Genomic DNA, 24,601 nt, shown 5'->3' with positions numbered 1-24,601 from the left:
CCCAAATGATAGGATGATACAGGTAGAGTTGGCTTCTGGTGAGGTGAAATTTTTCACCATGGGAAAGAGCTCTTTGCTGCTGTTGGCATTGACATTGATTCAGTCCATGAGCACAGATCATTTGGTGGCTAGGATCAGCAGATGGTAGCGTCTAAAGGCAGATTTCAAGGTGTTACTATCCATGTTATCCTGGCTCATTCTCTATATGTGCTCAAGCTGTTTCCAATAGTGGATGGTCATCCTAAGCTCATCCATGTACCCGCTGGCTTGCAATCTGGATCTTGTGGTTTTGTTGGATTTGGGAGGTGAAAAGTGTTAGAACACATAACTTTTTAAGTGGCAACCATGCTGTGTACGGCTCTATGCTTTTATGAGATTTTAACTTTATATTGGCATTTTACTTTCGGATGGCTCATCGTTTTGTAACTGGTGTTGTTGGGGGTTGGGGCCCAAAGGCTTATTTGCTTTGTGGTGCTTTACTAAGCCATAGGTGGAGGGTCATTTTTCCTCTTCAAGGTTGCTAGAAATTCAATTTTTGGTTGCACGTGCTCTAGCTTTTCCCAAAAGGATTGTATCACCAGTACTTTAAAGCTGGGACCGCAGCATGGACACACCATCTCAGATAACATTTTGAGTAGCAACCATGCTGTGTATCGGTCTACACTTTTATGAGATTTTAAACTTTTATTGCCATTTTAAATTCTGTTGCCACATTGTTTTGTAACTGGTGTTGTTGGGGAGTGGGGGCCAAAAGGCTTGTTTGTTTTGTGGTGCCATTTTCCTCTTCATGTTCGCTAGAAGGGCCATTTTTGGTTGTACGTGCACTAGCTTCCCAAGAGGGTTGCGTCACCAGTGCTTTAAAGACGGAACCATGACATGGACGCGCCAAGATAAGATCATCAGTATCCCATCAGTTACCAGCACGAACCACTACGCCCATAGCAGGATAGCGTTGGCCAAACACTTTTGCTACACCTCATTTGAGCTGGCCAAATTAAGCCCGAGGAACGCATACCCTAATCCTTTTAATTTAAATGAGGATATGTGTGCATTTCTATGGCAACCCTATGTCTTAAGTCTTGAAATACCTCAACGTAGTTCAGTTGTTCCCTCGCTGGTGGCACCGTGTTCCTTTATTTTACATAGTGGGATAGAGTTGAACTATTGATTATATTTTTCATAGAGTTGGGATAGGGGTTGAACCCCCAACGCCCCACCCCTCACGAGCACGTTGTCCTCACACTGAATACACTGAGCGAGGAGATCTGTTTAAGGTCAGTTGAGATACATACAGTTTAGTGGGGATAGATTGACAGAGATATTAATGATAGATCCCTTAGAATAGAAGCTTGATTTTAAATAACACTGGAAGGTAGAATCACCGGAAGTACTATACATTTCCCTGATATAAGAAGTGCGTTGAAATGCACACACATTTAGATATTACTTTGGACTTTCTTTACACTGGATTCGGTGTTTCTTCCCCGGTGGTGGGACTCTTTGTCTTTTGGTCTGGTGATTATGGTTGGGGACTGTGACCTGTGGATATACTGGCAAGTACAATAATGGTGTTTATGTAATGTATATGTCAATAGAGTATGTTTCTTTTTATGTAGAGTGCTGCTGTTTTTCTTGTCCTGAAGAGGCCAAAAGAAATTGATTGGCTGAAACGCGACCGCGTCGACAGTTTTGAGGGACCATAAAATAACTGAAATTCATGTGGATTTAACAGTTACACATTGCTTTTGAACTTGTGGAGATACATTTTCCCATATGCAATGTATATGCCCTCTGGGTAGTCTACACTATTGAAAGGTGGTTCCACAATTAGAAATGATTTTTGTTGGACAGTAGTTTAGTTTTGTTATAATTTCAGAGGTGTTGCTTTGTAAATATGGGTGTTTTATATGCTCAGCGATAAAATGATGAAAAGAAAATGTGAATATATACACATATGAAAGGATAATTAAAGCTGTCCTTGATCAAAAAATATCATTCTATCTTTTCCTCCTTACCAATTTTTCCTTAGATTGTGTTTTGCGTACCCAGGTAATGGGAGGGTAATTGATGGGTATACCCCTAGCTAATAGAATTGGGACCGCAGCATGGACACACCATCTCAGATAACTTTTTGAGTAGCAACCATGCTGTGTATCGGTCTACGCTTTTATGAGATTTTAAACTTTTATTGCCATTTTAAATTCTGTTGCCCCATTGTTTTGTAACTGGTGTTGTTGGGGAGTGGGGGCCAAAATGCTTGTTTGTTTTGTGGTGCCATTTTCCTCTTCATGTTCGCTAGAAGGGCCATTTTTGGTTGTACGTGCTCTAGCTTCCCAAGAGGGTTGCGTCACCAGTGCTTTAAAGCCGGAACCATGACATGGACGCGCCAAGATAAGATCATCAGTATCCCATCAGTTACCAGCACCAACCACTACGCCCATAGCAGGATAGCGTTGGCCAAACACTTTTGCTACACCTCATTTGAGCTGGCCAAATTAAGCCCAAGGAACGCATGCCCTAATCCTTTTAATTTAAATGAGGATATGTGTGCATTTCTATGGCAACCCTATGTCTTCAGTCTTGAAATACCTCAACGTAGTTCAGTTGTTCCCTCGCTGATGGTAAGGATAATACAGGCTGGCCAGACATGGGGTAGATATCTGTCTCCTACAGAAGACCCAGCTCAGGGAAGCGGCTCGCTCTTGGTTAACCACCAACAGATGGAGTGCGGTACGTATAGCTAGCTACTCTAACTACTCCTGTGGGGTGGCAATTTTAATACGCAGGGGGGTGCCCTGGAGAACACAGCAAATGGTGTGAAATCCAGAGTGTCTTTATCTCATTGTCAAGGAGACTTTTTTTCACCAACCACTTATCGTGGTTAACATATACGGTCCAAACGTTGACGACCCCACATTCTTCTTACAAATTTGGCACACGGTTCAGTCGATGGGAGACGCTGCAATACTTTGGGGTGGGGATTTCAATATAGTGCTAACACTGACCATGGACAGGGAGGGAGGGACCCGTGCCCATCCCCCTCAGGTGGCAGCAGCCTTGAACAGTATAATACTGGACCACTGTCTGGTTAATTCATGGTGGGCGCTACACCCTATGGCCTGCGAGGGGACGTGCATTACACAATAGCACCAGACTTGGTCCAGAATTGATTTCTGGCTGCTGACTAGAGACCTGCACGTCTGGGTTCAAGATATCACTCACTACACACGGACTCTATCTGACCATGCCCCAGTAGCCCTGTCGCTTTAGGTCCCAAAGCCCTATCAGCAGCCGTTCGCGTGGTGCCTGCCCCCAAATGCACTACTAGATGCGGCCTTCTGCGAAAGTATCAGAACGCACATTAGGGAGTATTTTGAACATAACACTGGATCGGTGACCACGGAGGGAGCGCTGTGGGAGGCATTCAAGGTGGTGATACAGGGGCACTGCATCGCTGGCCAATCTGGGGTGCTCTGCGACATTCGAGGTTGCCTGTGCAGACTAGAAAGGGAACTCCATGATCTAGAGACGCAGTACTGAACGGCACCATCCCCCTTGCTTCTGGCTAATATACGCACTAAACTAACGGCGTATCAAAAGGAGGTAGAGCGCAAGACTAAATTTCTACATAAGCATGCAGTGGCGCATAGATACGGAGAGGGCGACATGCCGGGCAAGACACTCGCCAATCTATTGCGGACACCCAGAGGGTCCCCGTTTATTACTAAACTGGCCGCCGCTGATGGAGCCGTAGCGCGCTCCCAACCAGATATCCTGGCAACTATGAGAGGCTTTTATGCGCAACTATATACTTCTAACTCTAGCCCCCCTGGCGAGATCCTATGGGACTACTTCGACTCCATTGAGTTAATTTGGTTGAGCAGAGCACACCGCGAGTACTTAGAGGCCCCCTTTACGGTGGCCGATATCAAACAAGTTATAGGTAGCCTACCAGTGGACAAGGCCCCCGGAGCGGACGGCTTGACGGACACATTTTCTAAAGAGTATGCAGAGTTATTTGCGCCACTGCTCTTGGCCGTTTATCTGGAGGCTATGGAGTCCGGCAGTCTGCCCGCCTCAATGCGCGAGGCCATTATTGTAACTGTCTTAAAACCAGACAAAGACCCCCCGCTTTGTGACTCATACCGCCCGCTCTTCCTGATAAACCTGGATGCAAAATCTTTGCTAAACTCCTGGCTGTCCGCCTCCAACCACTGCTTCCCCTGATCATACGCCAGGGCCAGTCCGGTTTCATCCCGGGGAGGGCCACATCTCACAATCTCCAGACGATATTTGCTTTAAATACATTACCTCGCTGTGAGAAGGTGGCCTGATATACGCTGTCCACTAGTTCTAGTGGGCACCTTGTATCAGTCCAAACAACCCCTTATGGTGAATGGTTAAAGACAACCTTATTTGAAACCTATCCTAGTGGTAGCTATGGAGAGCAGCCTTCAAGCTAAGTCTTGGAGGAATGTAAAGCAGCTCGCTTTACCAGTCTGTAATCTCTTGAATAATCAAATGAAAGGACAACCACACCAGATATATATTTAAAATATATGTATTTAGGTTAACACACACCCCTCTAGTCTCTTTATGACAAAGTATTTAAGTTACAAGATAGCACATCAGTAAAAGCACAAATACACGTTTGGGCCCTAGGGGCGTACCAAACCGTATACCAAAAAAGTGGTATAAGAACCATGACTGGGACTGTATGCAATGTGTAAACACAACCGCGGGTTCCTATTATCTTCTATGGGCAATGTCGCGTTTGGAAATTTAAAGATTATGGACACTTCTAATCGAGTCTGAACCAAACCCTTTTGGACTTAAGAAGTTCTAGGGCTAGCACCCACGAGAGCACCGGAGTACTCGAGTTACCTCACCCAGTGAAGCCAGGTGCATAGGTGTCTTTTGGTGTTGGGTCGCGTTGTCAATTTCAATGGAAGCCTGCAAAGAACTGCTGCTGCCGAGAAGAGGAGAAGTGTCCGGAGAGATCCAAGCCTGGATCTAGGATGTAAGGAACCTGAAAGCAGAGGGGACAGAGTCTGGGTCACTAGCCAGTGACCGAGGGCAGGATGGACCAATGCCCACAGATGTCAGGTGCTTCAGGTGAGTTGATGGGTGTCTTGACTCTTCAGCCACAAGGTCCAGGAGGTGTTGACGAAGTCCACGAGTCAGATTTTAGTTGTCCCACAAAGTCTGTCGAGTGCTGCGGTGACGGCGACCAGAATGGACCCAACAAGCCTTGGCAACAGCAAGTCACTGGAATTTAGAGAAAGGACTGCGGTGCAGACCAGCAAGGTCTGAGGGACTCACCCAGCGAGGTTAAGTTGTGGGATGTCTGAAGCAACCAGGTAAGCCCAATCAGAAAAGGAGTCGCCTTCGTGGGGACCTGCTAGCCAACGTTCTAGTGATCGCGAAGGAGCCTCAAGTGGTCGCACTTGAAGCTGGCCCACGGGTCACTTGTGGAGTGGAGGTCAACAATCTTCGGTGCACGAGGTGCTCAAGGCTGGGGATACTTGGAGCCCAAAGCACAACTTCAAGGAGGACCAGGAAGATATTGTTGCTGCAGGGGTCATGGTTCCACGTCACCCACGATAGCCACGGGCCTCAGCTTTGTGGTGGACTCAGGGTAACCTCGGGGAAGTCTGAAAATCTACCTCTAGGGATGCAGAGACTTCGGCGTCCAGCAGGAGCTTCAGAATTGCAGACCGGTCAGTTGTTTCTTTGGTGTCTGCCAAGCAGGGGAGTCACTCCTTGACCACAAGGGAGATATCTTCAGTCTTCTAGTCAGGATAGAACGTCGAAGGTCCAGGATGTACATTGCAGAGTTTCGTCCAGCGTAATCTAAAGTCCTAGGGACTGGATTCCTATACTTATAGTAAGGTTAGGGGATGGACTAACTCTAAGGCCGCACCTATGGGTGGGCCAGGAAAGAGGGGTGGTTACATTAATTTCCTTTGTCCAGTTTCGCGCCAGAGCAGGGGCAGGTAGCCCCTGCAACCGGTTTGAACTGGGCTATGCACAGGAACACCAAACGTGCCCCCAGTGCAGGACTTCAAAGCACCAGAGAGTGCTCCCGCCCAGCCCCAAAACACATCAGCCTGTCTGGGGAGGTGGGGACACCTCCCCTCGACAGGAAACCTATTGTCCAGGCCTCCCCTGCTGAAGTTTCAGTAGGCAGCAGGAGGCCAGACCCGTGTCTGTGGCAGAGGCATCCATTTTGTGATGCCAGGGCTCAGGAAAGTCCTACCGGGTTTAGCCAGTGTGAACATGCCTCTCCCTCTAGAAGGGTGGAATGCTTCCCCCGCCGCCAGAATTTGCGGGGAGTTAGTATTCCAAAGCATTTGACACCAAACACGACATGTTTTAATGCAGCCATTCCAAAGTTAGCATTTACCGCGAGGTTATAATGCACTTAAGAGTATATGGTATGGATGTACCACAGAACAGCCATAAGGAAGTATTTCTGAAAGCTGCAGAGGGGCTCAGCTCATGCTTGGGCACCCTCTCACATAAAACGAAGCACTCTGCCTTCAGGATTGTCAAGGCCTGCCATAGGAGTGGCTTATAGTTTTATATGTGTCTGTATAGGGTAGTGATATAGGTAGCCTATACCACAGTAAGGGGTGCAAGCACAACCTTACCCAGGCCACAGTAACAGACCTGTGGTGCCATTTTGGAGTGCTTCCCAGGGGTGGCATAATATATGCTGCAGCCCCTGGTAGGCCTCTGAGGTACCTATGCCCTAGGTACATAGTATACCATATACTAGGGGCTTATAAGGCACTCCAGAATCCAATTAGATATGTACCTAATGTACATGGAAACTATCTTAGAGGGGATGCAGCTAGGCTGTGGTCCTGATTATCAGGGCCACAGCCAGACTAAGGTCGAAAAACAGTGAAACACCAGCAAAAAGTGGGGGTACCCATGTGAAGCAGACCCTACTCTCCTACACTCGCACCATATGCTCCGGGGATTGCGGCACTCTTGGATCCACCAAGGCGTTTGATTCTTTGGAGGTGGGGTTCCTGTTCCCACTGCTCCAGCAAATAGGCTTCAGCTCTGTTATTATCCAACAGATAAAACTGCTCTATACTTTGCCCACAGCACGCCTCAAAGTAAATGGCTTGATTTCAGAACTCATCGCCATTACGAGAGGTACTAGCCAGGGCTGCCCCCTGTCGCCGCTGCTCTTCGCCATAGTCACGGAACCGCTTGCAGCCCAAATTAGACAATATCACACACACCGTAGCATCGGGTTTACCACTACAAGAGAATCTGGCACCCATGACAAGGGAATTGGTGCGATATGGGGAACTCTCCGGAGTCCAGATAAATTGGAACAAATCAGTCATTATCCCACTGACACCTGGGACTCAGTCCTTTGAAACGGACTAGCCCATTGCTTGGGCGACAGAGCAAACACACTATTTGGGGATCTGGATCAGCAACGACATAAACAAACTTTGGACGGCAAACTACGGTAGGGTGGTAGACTGAATCACGGAAAGGGTGCGCCTTGATAGGACGGATAGTGGTGGCCAAAATTATAATCCTGCCCAAACTATTATATTTATTTGTAAACGTCCCAATCCCTCTCACCTGACATTTTTTAAAACACTGAGATCCCTCATGATCGAACTGGTCTGGGCTGGGCGACAACCTCGGATAGCCTGGGAGGTACTCACATTACCAGAAACTCAGGGTGTGCTTCCGGCTCCCGACTTTGCTCTCTACGCTTACATCGTGCAGGCACAGTTCCTACACCACAGGGTGCACCCCACGCCCTTTCAGCCGCATGTGGCCATTGAACTAGACAGAGCGGTGCCGCTCCTGCTTGCCACTGCGTTATATCAGGCGTATAAGCGGCCACTCAATGAAGTGGATACTGTCGAAACGCTACGGTGGGCATGGGCGGGCCTGCTCAAACGAACAAAATCAGAAGTGCTCTATGCCCCCTCTATGACACTGGCCGACAACCCACAGATGCCCTCACTCAGAGACTGCGGAGCATGGGAGCAGGCAGAGGCACATCGGCTGCGGGTGGGCAGAGACCTTTTCCCCAGAGACACTTTCCTAATGATCCAAAAGATGTGCACCCCTCGCAGACCCATCAGCAGTGGACATGTTGCTATATTACCAACTGCACACTGCAGCAAATTTGCCACATTTCCGAGCCCACCCCACATTACCAGCACTCAAAAATATTCTTGCAGTGGAGCATGGCCGCAAGCTTATCACTCGCTTATACAATAATATGCAACGTAATTACCCACTCAGTACCTTGGGAGCCCGGGTGTCGTGGGAGGAAGACATGGGAATGGGCATCACAGGTGACCAGTGGAAGCTTATTTGTGCGCAATTGGAAATGCTATCCCTTAACTATTGCCTCAGACTGATCCATTTCAAGTACATCCACCATCTCTACCGGACCCCCCGGTACAGCTGCATTGCATGGGTCTGCGGCCCGACGATCGCTGCTGGCGATGTGGTGCTGCTCAGGCAACATTCTTACATATAGCGTGGCAGTGCCACCACAAAGCCAACTTCTGGCTGCAGACATTACATCACATACACAACATAATTGGCCAGGAGCTGCCCTGCATGCCCATAGTGGTGCTGCTGGGCGCTATCACTGATGTCCCACCGAAACTGAGGAAACTAAAGGCCATGCTTTCACTCATGGCCAAGCACCAGGTGGCTTTGCATTGGAGGGCGGCCCTCCTGCCAACTACGAAGGGATGGCTTTTGAGTGTCAAGACCCAGCTGGAGAGCTTTTGGGAGTCGACACGGGCACGTGCCCGCCCGCCCCCGGGACATTTGGGACCCATTTGTCAACTGGTTAAACATAATGGACACCGATGATCTCTAATGTGGACATTAAGAAATGACAACTCCCCTGCTGAATCACAATGTTGGGCAACTACTATACCTATTGTACCGAGTTGATACGAGTTGTAATGGAAGCTAAAACATGTGTATAATATTATGTACTGAATGTTGGTCTGTATATATTTATATCTGATGTGTCTATGAAGACGACATCTACACATCATCGATTATGTGGTCGACAAGCAATGTACTGCTGTTGGGTTCTATTGGAGTTTGTAACTTTACAAATGCAAATACGTGCTACTTTTAATTTTTGATTTATTAAAAGATGAATCTCCTGACGTTCTTCTCACCACCAAAACTTGGCTCTCATGTCCTCCAGCCATTCCAGAGGGTTAAAAGATCTATAATGTGGACCGACGGGAGGAGGGGCAGGGGTATTGCCATTGTACACAAGTAAATCTTTAGCTGCACAGTTGTTTTAACTAACGATCTGGCTGGAACTAAGCCTCTTGGTTTGTGTCTATCACTATTGCCTCAACAATCGGTGGGTGGCCTTCTAATCTACAGACTTTCTGGCCCGGCAGAAGCCTTTAAAAATTATATAGGGAAAGTTTGTTCCCATTTGGCTCTTAGGTTGACGCATTTCCTGGTGCTTGGGGATTTTAATATTCATATGGACTGCTCGACAACTAATGATGCAGTCTCTTTGATGGATACAATGTCCTCTCTCAGTTTCACCCAATACGTTTTGAAGCCCACTCACCAGGCAGGTCACATGATTAACCAGATTTTCTAATATTACGTTGCAGATGCTGGACCCCCTTCCTTTAATTCGGACGGAGCACTTCATAGTTAAGTTTAGCTGGCCTGCCACATCGTGGTTGGTTGAACTGTCTGGGGCAGCTCCTCATTCGGCTAGGACATATAGGAGAGTTAAGCAAGGTGATCTTTTGGACTCTCTATTAGAATCTACTCCCAATCTTGCAGGTGACATTGAAACTGACGCCACTATGGTGAATAAATGGATACGTACAGCAGACAACAAATTGGCCCCTATTAAGATCCGGAAACCTGGTAGATGTAGACCATCTGCTCCCTGGTACACTGAAACACTTGCCGCATATAAAAACCTCTGCAAAATTGCAGAAAGTAAGTGGAGCAAGGGGTACCAAGTGGCTGAAAATATCATGCATAAGTTAAGACTGCAAAAATCTTTTTATGATTTCAAAATCACAGTGGCTGGCAATATGCCTGGAGAAGTATTTAAAGTGGTAAATAAACTCATGCCCCCACTGCTTGTACAAGATGCATGACTGCTTCCTTGAAATGGTGTGGAAAAGTGTCATCTTTCTTTCAGGATAAAATGCTTAAAATCCGATCAAGTCTTGCTACATCTAACTCAGAAGCTAACAGTGTTGTTATCACCAAGGAAATGACAGAGGCATCTGAATACTCTCTCATTTCTTTCAGTACTAGCTCTTTGGAAGACTCTCTAGCAGCTATCTGAACTCTTAAATCTGGCTCACCTATAGATCCTTGCCACCCAGAGCTGCTAGTTATGGGTACTGAGATTATCAACCCTGTGATGAACAAACTGCTCAATGACTCTTTAGCTATGGCACTGGTCCATTCTGTCTGGAAACAGGCTAAACTACTTTTCTTATTGAAGAATCAATCTGCAGATCCCAAAGTACTAGCTAACAATGGGCTGATCTCCTTGTTTCCAGCTTTGCCCAAGCTCCTAGATAAATTTGCGAATAGGCAGCTATCTGATTATCTGGAGACTAATGAACTCCTTCCTTACAGCCAATCAGCTTTTGTCACGGTCCCTCATAAGATCATTTTATGCCACCTTAAATTAATGGGCTAGAAGGATATTTGTAATGGCTCTAAAGTCCTGTAGAACACTTTTGCTACAGAGACACATAATAAAGTTGAGTTGTAGTCTGATCCACAGGTATTACATAATCATTGGCCGTGTGTGGTGTATCATAGCGCATCATTTTGGTACTGAATTTGCATGCTTTACATTTCTTGCATGGAAAGAAGTAGTGATTGCTTAATGGTTAAATGGCTTCTTGCTATCATGCCTTCAATCACACTGGCCTTTCAATATGTAATGCTAGGAGAGGTATTCGTATGTTTCCATTTGAACGGAGACCTTATGTCCTGTAATGGTGTCCTCAACATATTTATTTATGTTGTGGCCTGCCAATCAGAGCATGAGCTAGTGTGGGACTCATATGAGTGTTAAGTGAAGTGGCTGATGGGGAAAAAGTAGGGGTGGGCAGTGGACTCTGCTCCGTCAGTGGAGTTTGCATAGTTTTTACTACTCCGTGCTCCGCTTGGAATGCGGAGTTCGGTAAAATAACTCCAACTCCTCCACGTGGCAGAGTTTACCAGCTCCAGCAGAGCGTTGCAAACAGAGTAGACTTTACTAAGTAAATAATTAAACCCTTGCAATGCATGCACTATTTAGGAAACCCTGCTGATCGCCATGTATATTATTAGTAGCAACCACGGGGCAGCCTCTGCTCTCAGAGTGGGCCCTACAGATGCAATAATTGTCTGAAAACAAAATTAACTAGAGTTGATTTAGCAAGGAAGGTGCAAGCACAGGATGACTGGGGCTGTTTGCATTAATCTAGGAAGAGTTCAAAGTGCTTTGAAGCCGTAGTCTGGGAACCCCGAGTGCAGTTCGCATAAAGTGGGCATTTAAAGAATACGATGAGAGAAGAAAATGTTAGGAAGGGCAGATGGCATTAGCATCTTGAAAACCAATTAAATGCTCCTCGTAAACCTGATACTACGTTGCACTTCAAAGACCCTACAACTATTTCAGCAGTGAATCACGAAGTTTATAGATACAGTGCTGTGCTGCTCACAAGTCTCCTCAGCTACCTTCGTTCCCCACAACACTAGGCATCCTTTATCCCACTTCTGGTTCAGTCAATGCAGTCAGCGGTGTTACACTAAATGCGCTCCTCAGCACTTACACATGATTGACACACGTCATGCACTGTTGCATCATTGCTAAGGACTTTCCTCTAATGCTCCCTGCTCGTTACTGACTAAATTTATTTAGTCAGACTGCTGCAAGGACAAGCTATATTAACAGTAGTAGGTGAGAGCAAAAAGAGAGCAGAGGAAGGAGAGGGTGGTAGGAGGGGGAGAGAATGCCACAGGAGAGATGGGTGATATATATATAAGAGAATGTTGGCGGGAAATGAGGGTGACATTTTTAGGAGGGGGGCAAAGCAGGGTATGTGGCATATGGCACACCACATAGCAGTTGAAACAGAAATTGCATCAGCCTATGTGGGGCACAGGGCTGTATGCAATTATGATACGCAGCAGTGCATTGTCTATAGTGCGCACAGTTAGGGTCTGAATTCCTGCTTGGAGTGCACGCTGAGAAGATGGCATTTGCTGCTACCCTCTGTGACACAGTGCATGAATAGGTCTGACTCTCAGCAACAGGAACTCTGCAGTGACGGCACTGACCTGCAGCAAAAAAAGCACACTTTTTAAGCTACCACAGAGCAATATTTCCTTCCTCAACAGCTCTCCCTGCTGGCTGATCATGGGAGTTTTTATACAGGAAGCCCTGCACAACATTCGGGTGTGTGATCGACCTACTCCACCTGCTAGTGGAACTTAGGGGAATTCGGCTGAGTTTTCCAGTCACTCCACATAATTCTACCCAGACCTAGAAAAAAGCCCCCTTGACCAATTAGATTGCTCTATTAATAAAAATTGGTGCCCGTGGGACTCCTGCGGGAGTCTCGCAGACCCAACCGTCCAGATAGCTTTACATTTTTTACTTTAATTTCTCAAAGACTGTTTAACAGATTTACACCAAATCAAAACTGTTCAAAAGTCCATATGGAAATTGAACAAGGAATTTATGTTTTGAGACCCCCTTTTTCTCAGCCCTTGCTTGCTGGATCGCCACAAACTATCCCAGGAAGGAGCTGAGGTGAATGAGCTATTTTTTTGGGAACGTTTTGGATAGATTTGTGCAAGGGTATCAAATTCTTCCTGGAAAATCTTAAGCAGTGACAAAGAAAATGGGGGGTCCCAAAACACGTTTTCCTCATGCACTTTTCAATAGGAAAATTGAACAGTGATAGAAAAAGGCTGAATAGAATTACACAAAATTTGGCAGAAAGCTAGATCTTTGTCCAAATAACATGCTTTTGTGAGAATCTGTAGTTTTTGAGAAATTAAGGGCTGACAATGATGTATATATAGAGATGTGGAGTATGCACGGATTCAACACTTCAAAATATAACATTTGATTGCTTGCTACTACATCAACAAAAATGTTGCTGCAGCCATTTTAGGACTCAGGAAATCAGTCCCCCGTCCTCACAAAAGTTTAAAAAACATTTAGTAGCAGGGTATGGGTACCTGACCTTTTGGCCTGGTGGGGCGGGCTCCTTCCCAAGGATAATCTTTTTTTGTTACAATGGATCCATGGAGGATTCACCGATCCATAGTACTGGTAAAGCAAAAAGTTAATTCTTCCGCCCTTTTCAATTTTAAGTCCCCCAGGGTGTGCCAAAGCCCAGGGGATTTCTGCAATGTATTATTAAAGGGAAAAGGGGATGAGGACCCCCTTCGTTAGCTATTTTTTAGGCCCCGGGGACCCCATCCCTGGGGATGATCTTATTTTTATAGAGGAGGGGGTGTATGGCCTCTTCCTAGAGACATGGGAAGGCCCTGTGGACCCATGCCCTAGGGCTGAAGCATTTATTGGGACGAGGCCAGGAACCCCCATCTAAAAACCACGTAAGGACCTTGAGGAACCCATCATTCTGAATTCTCCAGGCACTACTTACACCGTTTTATATTATCTCACTTATACCAGGCAAAGTAATAGTATTACAAGAACACATATGATATGGCAAATCAAATCTTTTGTATGAACACAATGCATGGTAGAGTGGGAAGTTATAGTTAATGTGGTGTGGCTACGAGTTTATGAAGATGTGCAAGTTAAAATAATTTGTTGCGTAAATTATAAATTAAAGGTTTAGGTTCAGTAATTACAGTAGTTCTGTACATTAATTTTTGGTTGTAACTAAAGAATAAATGAATTTACATTAATTTAAAGTTGGTGTGTAAATGCTAAACTTAAGGGATAACTATAACTTAAGAATTTCGAATGTTTGTGTATTTTAAGTTGGGTTTGAATAGAAAGAATAGATAAAGCTTTTCTCACTATAGCAAAAATCAATCTTGGGTTTATTTATTCAATTTCAGTGCTTCTTTATTTTTAATAATAATGCTTTTGAAATCTTAGAGTGTATTGTCATCGAGTGGAGTGCCATTAAGTGGAGTGTGGTACAGTAGATAGAGTGTCTTAAAGTGTACTCTAATAGAGTATATTATTGCACAGTCAAGTAGAGAGGAGTGTAGTACAGTGCAATCCAGTACAGTGGAGTGTCATACAGAATATTATCATTCAGTGGAGTGGTGTAGAGTGGGGTGGAATAGGGAGAAGTGTTGTAAAGTGGAGTGGCACAGAGTGGAGTGGCATACAGTAGAATACAGTTGAGTGTCGAACAGTGAAGTGGAGTAGAGTGTAGTGTGGTACAGTGTAATAGCTTATAGCGTATAGTGCAGTGGAGTAGAGTGGAGCGGCATACAGTGGAGTGAAGTAGATTGTAGTGGGGTGAGTATAATAGTGTAGAGGGGAATATTGTAGAGTGGGGCAGCATTGGGTGGAATGGTGTTTAGTGGAGTGGTGTGCAATGGAGTGGTATACAATGGAATAGGGTAGACTGGAGTAGAGTGGAATGGAATAGAGAAGAATGGCCTAGAGTCGAATAGCATACAATGGAGTGGTGTACACTGGAGTAGCGTACAGTAAGGTGGGGCAGAGTGGAGTGAGATATAGTGTAGTGACACACAGTGGAATAGCGCAGACTGGAGTGGCGTGGAGTGGAGTGGCACACAGTGTAGTGGTGTAGAGTGAAATGTTATATAGTGGAATACTATAGAGTGGAATGTTGTAGAGTGGAGTGGAGTAGAGTGCACTGGGGTAGACCAGAGAGGAGTACAGTGTAATAGCAAACTGTGGAGTGGCATACAGTGAAATAGCGTAGAATTCAGTGGCATATAGTGGAGTGGCATACAGTAAAGTATCGTGGAGTGGAGATGTTAAGAGTGGAATAATATTCTGTGTTACTGGTGTACAGTAAAGTGATGTAGAGTGGAGTGACATATAGTGTAATAGCGTAACATAGAGTGGCTTAGAGTGAAGTGTCATACAGTGCTCCTTCACTGATAGAGCAGCTATTTATGTGGCCCCATCTGGGTGAGAGCAATCTGTTGTTCTGTTTCTCATGTATGTTCAGAGCTGGCATGAGCATTTTTTAAAGCTTCCATCCGCTGGGAGCAGACTTTGTCTTTGCTCCTGTTTAGTTGGAGATTTGAACATGCTCCCAGCAGATGAGAGCAGACACATTTCCCTTCCTGTGTTGGTGCATGCAGGAAAACTACTGTGTCCTGGGGATGGGCTCTTGGGACACAATAAGAGAGCTGGCTTCAAGGAATGGAGTCCCCAGGCCATTAAAGGCTCAGTGAGGGGTAAATACAGCCCCCTACCATTTTTCAAAGTCACGGCCCTGGAGGATGGTGTCCCAAAGGCCTATCAAAGGCTTGTGGTGGGGGGACCACGCTGACCACTCCCCTTAAAAAATACTTTGGACCCCAGGGAGGAGGTCCGGCACAAGGAGGGAGGCAGGGTACCGCCTCCCCATAATAATTAAATTGGGCCTTGGGGGACAGGATCCCCAGGGCCACAAACATCTTGAGATGGGGGCTGCGTGCCCCGCTACCCTTAAAGAATGCAGTCCAGAGATTCCTTTTTTTCTGTTGCAATCTTGCTAGAGTCTTAAGGGATTGTTGAAAAATGTGCCAATTATTTTCACATTTTTGCCCAAAAGGTCTCCCTCTGGGCCTGGAAGTGTGAGGATTTCCCCACTCAGCACCCCATGTCATTTTTAAAATAAAATTCATGACAGGTGACTAAGGCCCCAAGTCCTGTAATGGCTGGCAGCAACATTTTTCTCACATTGCTAGCAGCCAATCAGAGCTCTCACTCCCACATAAGTCTGACTCCCATGGCAGCGAGGTAGCCTAAGGGAACAAATCTCCCAGGGCTAATCCTAACGCTCTATTCTCAAATCATCACTCCTGCAAGACTCTTGTCAGCCTCTCGCAGATCCAATCATCCAGACATACAATTATTTGTAAACCTGATTTCCGTTCAGCAGTTTTTGTGGTAGTGCTTCTTAAAGAGGTCTATGCCAAATGCATGTGGAGTTTGGTTTTGGGACCCTCTTTTTTCTATGCCCCCACTTGAGAGATCTCCCCGAGACATTTCATATACAAACTGCCAAAAGAGAGCACTTTTTTGGAAAATTTCTTGGAGATTTATCAAACGGTGCCAAATTTATTAGCAACAGCATCTATAGCTCTCCACTGCAATATCACTGCGTAATATATATATATATCACCTACTGCCGGTTGCCAGTAGGTAGTTATAGTTAGGACCATGTTTCCACAGGAAAAGCGTTTTTTGACTTGCCTATATCTTTGGTGCTGTTTGACAAATCCTCATGAAATTTTCCAAAAAAAGGCCCTGACGAATCTTGTTGTGCATGGTAAATTTCATGGCAATCCTTGAAGCGGGAGCTGAGTAAAATGGGGCTCAAAAAAAGGTGTGTTTGCAGTGTTAATTCCCATAGGACCTATTAACACGCCTACAGCCTGCACCACTGATTGGAATTACACTAAATTTAGCAGAAAGCTAAATTTGGTTAAGCACATCACACTTTCACCTATTAGGTGTAAATCAGTTCTGTGTTTGTTGAGAAGTTTAAAAAAATATATTTAGTGATATATATGTTCGAAGATATTTCACGAAAAAAGACAACCTTGTGTAGGGAATTGCAGGGCTCTGTTTGTCTGCCGACACTTCAACCAGGAAGTGTTGGCAGCCATCTAGGGATTCAGCTTGAGCTGAGGCCTACAAATGAAATTTTAAAAAAAGAAAAGGGCAGGGTAGGAAACCTTGACCCCATAAAGTTGGCCAAGAGGTCCTAGAGGGACCCTAACAGGCCAAAAATGCATTAAAAAAATGCAGTTAAATCATGATATTCGTGAATTTGTGGCAAAAGATTACAAAAGCATGGGCTCCCTCGCTTGCTTTTACATAATCCCTGGTGGCCCAGGTAGTGGAGGCATGCATAAAAATATGAGGGGCACACAGGGCACCCTCCCAAGGCTTATGAAACCCCCAGGGACCACAACCTCCCTGGCACTTATTATTATGTATGCGGATGGGCCCCACAGCCCCGGGGACTGCCACCTCCCCAGGACTGAATTTAAAATGAATATGGGGGAGTTGTACGCCTCCCCTGCAGCCTCAGGGACTATCACCTCCCTGGGGCAATTTATCAAAAATAAGGGGGGCACCATGGCCCCCTGAAGGCTTTGGGACTGCCTCCTCCCCAGGGCTATGCCTTCTTCAGTGCTTCACTGTGAGTCCATGTTAGACTTGGCATCTTTGGCGTGGTTTCCTCTGACTGTGCTGGATTCAATGTTTGCTGCCTTAAATGCTTTGGGCACTTTGCCACTGCTGATCGGTGTCAAAGTGCAAGTGCTCCCTGTGTAAATTGTTATTACAATTGGTTCTCCCTCATTGGCATATTTGATTTACTAGTAAGCCCCTAGTAAAGTGCCAGGGCTAGTAAATCAAATGCTACTAGTGGGCCTGCAGCACTGATTGTGCGACCCTTATGAGTAGCCCTGAAAAGGTATCTCAGAACTGCCACTGCAGTGTCTGTGCGCAGTTTGCTAATTGCCATGTCGACCTGGTAAGTGCACCCACTATCCAGGCCTTAACCTTTCCTTTTCTAACATGTAAGCCCCCCCATGGTAGGCCCAAGGTACCCCCCTGGGTAGGGCGCAGTTTATGTGAAAGATAGGACATGTACTGGTGTGTGTGACATCTCCTGATAGTAAAATACTGCCAATTTCGTTTTTCACTATTGAGAGGCTATCTGCCCCATAGGATATAATGGGAAATACTTTGTTACATCTGACAAGTAACTTCCCATTCTGACAAGAGTGGGAAATAAAGTTTAGGCTCTCTGAACTCAAAATTTAGATGGATTTTAAAATGTCACTTTTAGAAAGTAGGCATGTTCTTGTTTAACCATTCTGTGTGCATCTGCCTGTTTGTGTATTGACTGTTTTTTTAGTGACAGGGGCTGTGCATTCGCTGTGGACAGCCACTGGGGGGGTTGAGGTATGCCTGGCCCTTCCTGGATGTCTCAGACCTGAGCTGAATGGGGCTTGGCTGCATTTAGAGTAGTGGGAGGAGATTTCCGTGCACCTGAATCGGGCCTGTCCCCCTTGCACAATGCTGTATCCACCCCCTGTGGTTGTACTGCACCAGTGAGGACAGAAATGGTTTGGACTGGGCTCAGAAACCCTTGTGTGAGAAGTTGGCCTTGTATATGCTGTCCACTAGTTATAGTGGGCACCTTGCACCAGTCCAAACAACCCCTTATTGATGATAGGTTAAAGACAACCTTATTTGAAAGCTATCCTAGTGGTAGCTATGGAGAGCAGCCTTCAGGCTAAGTCTTGAAGGAATGTAAAGCAGCTTGTATTACCAGTCTATAATCTCTTGAATGACCAAATGAAAAGAAAACCACACCAGGTATATATATAAAATATATGTATTTATTTCTAAACACACCCTACTAGTCTCTTTATGAGACTAGAGGTAAAAGCACATATATTACACTTCAAATATCACAGTAAATTAGCACGAAATACGATAGGCCCTAGGGGCGAACCAAACCATATATTAAGAAAGTAGTATAAGAACCACAACTTGACTAGACACAAGGCTTAGAGCCTGTAGAATCGCTGGGACCCCAATGAACCAACCAAGGTATTGACACAGGGGATCCACGGGGGATGTGTGCAGTGTGAGAACACAGCCACAAGCTCCTGTTAGCTTCTATGGGGAAATTCGCGGTGAGAATTTTAAAGTTGCACGTAGCACAGTGCAAACACGCATAGCATAGCGTAGCAGTCATTTTGTGCTTGCTCGCGGTCCTCAATGTCAAGTTGGCGACCGCGAGCAAGCAAAATGACATTCCGGCAAGACTTTTTCCTCGTTCGCGATCAGCATCATCAAGTTGCCGATCGCGAGCGTGGAAAATAAACCACCAGGCGAGATTCTCAACGCGGGAGGTCAGGTTTCTCATTGCGAGTGGTCGCGTATGATCGCGACCGCTCGCCATGAGAAACTACTAGTCTGCGTTGAGAAAGCTGCCGCTCGAGTAAAAATCTACTCGAGCGGCAGAAAACGACAGCTCTCACTGTGCAAGATGCCGTTTTCAATGATTACACAGTGCGGACAAGAATCCGGCACTGTGCAATCATCGAGAACAGCGCACCACGCAGTTTACGTAGTGCTACCCGTAGCTCGCTTAGTCCGAAGTGCACTTTGGGTAGCTACGCGTAGCGCTACTTCGCAAACTACACCCAAGGTTACTTAGGAATGGACTAGGAACAAACCCTTTTGGAACAAGATGGTTCTAGGGCCAACACCCACGGGAGCACCGGAGTACTCATGTTACCTCACCCAGGGAAGCCAGGTGCATAGGTGTCAAATGGCATAGGGTTGCGTCGTCGTTTTCAATGGCAGGAGTCTGAAAAGTGCTGATGCCGGGAAGAGGAGAAGTGTCCGAAGGCATCCAAGCCTGGATCGAAGATGTGAAGAACCAGAAAGCAGAGGGGACAGAGTCTGGGTCACTTGCCAGTGACCAGGGGCACGATAGACGAATGCCCACCAATGTTGGGTGCTTCAGGTGCTAGGAGGGGAAGCTTTACTCTTCAGCCACGAGGACCAGGGGGCGTCAAGGACAATCAGGAGCAGGATTTGAGCTGTTCCAGGAAAGATGTTGAGTGCTGCAGCGTCGGTGCCCGGATTGGACACAATAAGCCTTGGCAACAGCAACCCACGCAGGAAGATAAAAGATGCTTTGGTGTGGACCAGCAAGGTCCTGGGGACTCCCTAAGCGATTGGAGTCATGGCACGTCTGGAGCAACCAGGTAAGGCCAAGAGTTGCCTTCATAGGGACCCACCAGTCAACGGACCAGGGATCGCGAAGGAGCCTTGAGCGAAAACACAAAGAGCGGGCACACGGAACACTTGTGTTGTGTAGGCCAGCAATTTTTGGTGTAATAGGTGCTCGGGATCTGGGATACAAGTAAGCCAATGCACAGCCTCAGAGGACATCGAGAAGCTGATTCACTTGCAAATTTGCACGGTGTCCAGGGGTTCCAGTTCCACGGCACCCACGAGGGCTATGGGTCTCAGCTTTGCTGGGGACTCGGGCAGCCTCTGGGAAATCTGGAAACCCACCTCCTGTGTTGCAAATTCTTTGACGTCCGGCGGGAGCTTCGGAGATGCAGACCGGACAGATGCGTCTTTGGTGCCTGCCAAGCAGGGGAGTAACTCCTTTACCCCAAGGGAGATCCTTCAGTCATCTAGTCGTATAGATTATCGAAGTTCTGGGATTTCTGTATCAGAGTTTCATCCAGGTCTAATCTAAAGTCCTGTAGCCAGGAGTTCCTTTCTTATACCCAAGGAAGGGGTTGGACATACTCTGGGGACCCACCTATGGGAGGGTCAGGAAAGAGGGGTGGCCACACCCATTTCCTTTGTCTAGTTTTGCACCAGAGCAGGGGCTGGTAGCCCTTGCCACTGGTTTGAGCTGGACTATGCACAGGGACTCCAAATGTGCCCCCAGTGCAGACTTCAAAGCATTCCTGGAGTGCACCCACCCAGCCCTAATCCACTAAGGCCTGTCTGGGAGGTGGTAACACATCCTTGTGACAGGAAACCTATTGTCCAGGCCTCCCCTGCCGGAGTTTCGGTCAGCAGCAGGAGGCCAGGCCTGTGTCTGTGGCTGGCAGCATCCATTTTGTGATGCCAGGGCTCTGTTAGCTGGTACCGGGTATACCGGTGCTGTCATGTGCATCACAGACAACTCCGGAGAAAAGATTCCGAAGGCTGCAGAGAGGCTCTGCTCATGCATGGGCACCCTCTCACACAAATCAAGCACCCAGCCTTCAGGATTGATAAGGCCTGCCATAGGGGTGACTGATAGGTTTATATGTGCAGTAATATGGTGAGATATAGTGAACCTATATCTCAGTAAGGGGTGCATGCACCACCTTACCCAGGCTGCAGTAGAAGACCTGTGGTGTCATTTTGGGGAGCTTCCCAGGGGTGGCATAATATATGCTGAAGCCCCTGGTATGCCTCTGGGGTACCTATGCCCTGGGTACATAGTATACCATATACAGGGGACTTATAAGGGCACCCCAGAATCCAATCTGTGGTGTACCTAAGGTACATGGATTCATTTTACAAGAGAAAGCAGATAGGCTGGGGACCTGAATAGCAGGTTCCCAACCAAACTAAGTAAAAAACCATCAAAACGCCAGGAAGAAAGTGGGGGCAACCATGTAGTCAGATTCCACCTTCCGACACCTTGCAAAAAAAAAATAAACGACTTTTTGTGGGTATAAGTATTACACCTGAAACCCCAGATTTTTAGATTACTTCTGGACTCAGGAGGAACCTTTGTCAAGAAGAAGAGCTGAAGACCTGTGAGGAGGAGTACTGCCACTTTGCTGTGTGCTGTGTTGGGTTGGCCTGCATTTGCTGTTTCTGACAAGGAGAGGACAAAGTCGGGAACTTTGCTGTGACCCTGCTTGAAGAAGATCTCCAAAAGCCTGTGTGTGCTGGCCTCCTGTTCTGAAGTCTCAGGGAGACAAGGACTTCACCCCCCAGCTACCTTGAACCCTCTTGCTGAGAGTTGTAACCTGCCTGGAGGTGTCTATTCCAGTTTGGGGTCTCTGGAGGTTGTTCCTGCTGTTGGAAGATGGAAAAACCTAAGAGGAGCAAGAAATCCTGTCTCTGACGCCATCAATGATGCCGCTGTGATGCCGCGACCTGCACCGTGGCCCGGGTCACCACTCGTGAACTGAATGACGCACTGCCCGGCCTGCACCACAGCCCCGTCGCCCTTAGATGCCTGCTGATGCCTGCCAGCGCTTGCACCAACTCTTTCATCACCAGCACCTGCATCCTGTTATCGTATGACAATAACCGCCGAGGGTGACTCCATGAACTTGCTGACTTCGCATTGTCACCTGAACAGACGCCTTACCCCCAACACAACCGTGTTCTCCTGTCCTAGACATGACAAGCCGCTCCTTGCGGACATGACGTCTCACCTCCCCCATGGCAGCAAGGGAGCCGGCTTCAACCTCCGCATGGACGCCTCACCTCCACAATGCCTTGCATCATCACAGACTTTGTTTCCAAAGTACTGTTTGTTTGGGGGTCTGTGTGACTCCATGTCCCTCACTGGACTCCTCACGGTCGGCTCCGGACTTTGGATTTATTGCTGTCACAATGTTGCAATAGCCCCACGTGGAGCTATTTGTTTTCTACAAACTTATTTCTTTGCAATAACTGTTCTAAAGTCATATCTGGTTACATGTATGTTTGATTTTTGTTTGATACTTTATTTTTCTAAACTCATGTGGTGTCCATTTGTTGTGTTATCACTATATTACTGTGAGTTTTGTGAACAAATACTTTACATATTGCCTTTGGGATAAGTCTGTCTGCTCATGACAAGCTACACAGTGGGTGAGCAGGGGTTATCTAAAGTGTGTATTTTCCCTTACCCTAACTAGAAGCAAGGGTCCCTATTTGGACAAAGGTACCTACCTCTGCCAGCTAGAGACTCCCATTTCTAACAGTCCATTGTGTGTATTTAGAGCTCTTCTGCTCATTCCATATGCCATGCCTCGCGTGTCTGTGCATGTGTGTATGTTTACATCCATCCCCTTGCATCTGTGTGTACGTGCCATGCCTTCCAGTGTGCAAGCTTTACAGACCTGTGTGCAGGTGCCTATGTGCATTGATGTGCATGTGTTCAGAGTCCCTTGGCCAGTAACTGTATCTCATGACTTCCAGTGTTCCAGTTCCTGTTCAAGATCGAGTGTAGCAGAGTGGAGAGCAGACATTGGAAAAAGCAGCAAGTTGCAGCAAAGTGGTGATGTTTGTAGGGCGGCAAAGGGGGGGTTTTAGTTCCAACATGCCCGCCACACCTCTGTCACTAGCCAGACCCTCTTGGCTGATCTTGTGGCAGCTTGGTTTAGTGCTGTGATACCTGGCGCCTTTTCTGTTCACTGCACAGGACTGCAGCTTGGTGTGCCACGCCACAACATTGCATTTTAAATACATTGCATAGCCATACGGCTAAGTTCCCAGTCACTCCCCACCACAACAGCTGCCCAATAGCTCACCAACCTCAGCTTGGTAAGCTGCCCCACTCATTCAGCAAATACAGTTGCCCTCCACCCAGCATTTTAAGTAGCAATTGGCCTTTCAATCTGTGTGTGTGTGTGTATGTATTTACACCCTTTTACTGCTGCGTTCTGTGCAGTTAGTGTAAGTGTGTGTATGTAGGGCAATCTAATGGTGTCAGAATCAGCATATCCAAAGCAATATAGAGTGTGTGTGTAGATCTTCCCATGCCTGGTGGCGTGTGTGAATGTGACTACATGTTGAGGAAGGTGTGCACTGTGCTCTCTTGCCCATTCATGTGCCTTACTGTGAAGTGTGCTCTCATAGCTTTCCCAGTGCCTTGTATTTTGTGTGTGTGTTTACAGCAGAGTGTACTGTGTTTGCAGTTCTCCTCTTGCTCATTGGTGTGCTATACCTTGCAGTATGTGTGTATTTTTAAAGGATGCCTGCAGAGTGTCACTTCTAAAATTGTCCGCCTCCGCATGTATCTGTGGTCTGCACCGTCCATCCCTGAATGAGCCATATCTTGTTATGTATCTGTTACTCTTTGCATGCCTTATGTGGTGTGTGTGTGTCTGAGAGACAGACTGTGTGTGCTAGTGTGCACTGCACTCGCGAGGCCCTGCACCAGCCATGCCTTGTAGTGTATGTGTGTTTAGGAAATGCCTTGCAGCGCATGTGTGTAACCTCTACCGACTCTCATCAGCGTGTCTATGCATGTGTCCAGTAGCCTCACTGGCGCATGATGTCTGTACATTTACAGGCTTCCCCTGGACAGAAGGACCCTGAGTGTGTCCTGCGCCCCCAAGACTCCTGTTGTCTGTCTGTGTTTACAGCCATTAGCATCTGAAAACATACTGCTCTTAAAACACAGATCTCAATATGTCCTTCTCAAACTTGCTATTCCTCACCTTGTGAATGCTGTTAAACCCCCAGTGTGTCTTTCACCAGCTTTGAGCACTGCAAGGGAATTGGAGGTGCCACAATATTTGCGCACAGTTTATTTACAAAGAGCTTTTTCAAAGACTAGCGTAGATCAATCCTAAAACACATGCCGTTTCTGCAGATCTGGGAATGTGGACATGGATTTAGGATTGTGGCCCAAGCTCTCTGAACAGGCATTCAAAATGATGTATATGTGCACAAGTCCTGGTGCGCGCAGCTCCTGGTGCACACTGCTCCTGGTGCACATATCTCCCAGTGCACAATTCTTATGTGCGCAGACAGCTGCGGTGTCAGTTGCTTGCACTGGCACCATGCACTATACACATGCAACTGAGAGGTCCATGCCAAGCTGTAAAACGACAAAAGCCATTTACCACTCCA

The sequence above is a fragment of the Triturus cristatus genome, chromosome 4_1 (genome assembly GCF_964204655.1).
Source record: "Triturus cristatus chromosome 4_1, aTriCri1.1, whole genome shotgun sequence".
In the NCBI taxonomy this organism is placed as follows: Eukaryota; Metazoa; Chordata; class Amphibia; order Caudata; family Salamandridae; genus Triturus; species Triturus cristatus.
Note: the sequence above shows the minus strand (reverse complement) of the source record.